Raw genomic sequence first — 2,148 nt, 5'->3', positions numbered from 1 at the left:
TTCACTAAATGGGGTTATACCTGTCACAAACATGAATTTGTGGTAAAAGATGGAATTCACTCTTTTATTCACATAGTGGTACTTGTGTGGCGTTAAATGTTCCTTGCTTGGAAGAAATAAAAGAGTACGGCATTTTGGTGACAGTGCTCCATGGAGACCGAAAATTTTGGAAAATATCAAATTTCAAACTTTCTAGTTTCAAAAAAATCTGAAGAAATATGCATGTATCTAAGGATGAAATGTATGTGTGTGTAAAAATTCATGATGAAATACTTTGAATTGCGACATGTACAAGAAAAACAAATACATGGACTTTGGGGATGAACAATATTGCTAAAAAGCCATGTTTTTTTTTCACAGCTCTCGTTTCAACATATTTCATCGTGGAAATTTACACATATACATTATGCCTCCATGTATATCTATTTTTTTTTGGGTAACTTTTTGAAACATAGAAATATGGAGGTCGGCCTTCAAAAACAATTTTCGGAAATAACATAGAGAAATTTCTATGTAAAGACAACACCGATCTCTTGATGCTAAACTGGATGGACCAAGTTTAGCTGAAACACATCAACTGCTGGGTTCTCATGTCGTCGTGTCTGAGGCAGCAACACTTCCGAAGATGAGGGGCTCTCGTTGAACCCCCCTCCCCTCCCCGCCCCTAACCTTAACCGCGCCGCCAGCCGCCCCTCCCCGCTCCTCCCCCGCTTTGCCGCCACCGGAGGGGACACCGGCGAAGCCGCGTGGTCCCCAGGGAAGGTGGCGGCGGGGCGTACTCGCCGTTCTCGCGCGCGCGGCGGTGTTTCGCCGGGGCTGGCGCCTGCTGCCCGTGAGGCGGCGTCCCTCACGGCAGCGGGGCTGCCCTGAACGGCGCTTGGTGGTGGCCACGTGGCGGCGCGCGGGTGGGCCGGATCTGGGCTTCCGGTCTGCGTCCTCGTCGTGGCAGCGCTTGCCGTTGCCCTCGGCCATGAGGCGTGGTCCAGGACGGGCCTAGCGCCGGTGGTGCTGGCCAGGACGCACGCTGGCAGCGCCCTACTTCATCTCGTGTCGTCTCGTTGGCCAATGGTGGTGGTCATCTTTGTCGTCAAAGATGGTCGGCCAGAGGCTTGGTGATCGGATCTCGAGATCCATCATCTAGTCCCGGTTGCGAGTTGGGGAGACATAGTTGGCGGTGAAAACCAAGCCGTTGGCAGGCGATGGCGGCGTTCTACGTCGTTACCTTGATGGAGGCATTGTCGTGTAACTACTGTCGACCCACTCGTGCTGCTCTGAGGGAAACCCTAGGATCTGGTGTTCCAGATCGGACGATGGCGGCACTGCGGTGTCGTTTCTCACTTGGGAGCATCGTTTGTGGAGCAGCGCTGGAAGTCAGAGGCAGGAGGTGGAGCGGCTTCGTCTTGCACGGAGCTTCGGTGGAGATGTCAAGTCATGCCTGACCGACAGGTGCTACGCTTTGTCATGCCTGGTCGGCAGGTGCTACGCACGACAGATTTTCCAAAGACTTCAAGCTGTGTCGGCTGGTGGTACTTGGCAACATGATGCTGAGGTGTACCAGTGGCGACCGCGACGTGCACAGCTATTTGCGCGCAGGGAGGAGGTGCCGTTGGGCGCCGTGGTGGCGTCGACGATAGCTAGACCGACCAAGGTTGATGCATCAGTACAGTTCTGAAGATGGAACGGTGGCAGTTGGCGGTGGCGGCCTTTGAGAGCACGCCGGACTGGCGAGATCCATGCCCGGCAGGCGTCCTGGATGGGTCCTCAGGTCTTAGATGTTAGGTTTGGCTGCGATGTCTGTTTAATATTAGGCCCAGGCTCTCTGCGCTCCTTCGTCAATTGGATAGGTGTAGCGACAGTTTGTTGCTTAGACGACGGCTTTAGTCTTACTGTGGTATTACTTTGTAAGGTCTTGTGAGAATAAATAATAAAATGGTTGTATGCATCGAGTCATCCTCCTTTTCTAAAAAAAAAAAGATAGAAGGCGTGGCTACCTGGTAGGATAGAAAATCGGCACTTACTTAGGTTCCTTAGTTCAGCAAACCAGAAACCAGATAGGGCTAGCAGGATCACCATAGCTCACGTTATTATCGCACATTGTATATCTCCATCCATATTAACTTGAACACTGCAAAAAAAAGAACTTGAACA

The sequence above is a fragment of the Triticum aestivum genome, chromosome 4B (assembly GCF_018294505.1).
Source record: "Triticum aestivum cultivar Chinese Spring chromosome 4B, IWGSC CS RefSeq v2.1, whole genome shotgun sequence".
NCBI lineage: Eukaryota > Viridiplantae > Streptophyta > Magnoliopsida > Poales > Poaceae > Triticum > Triticum aestivum.
Note: the sequence above shows the minus strand (reverse complement) of the source record.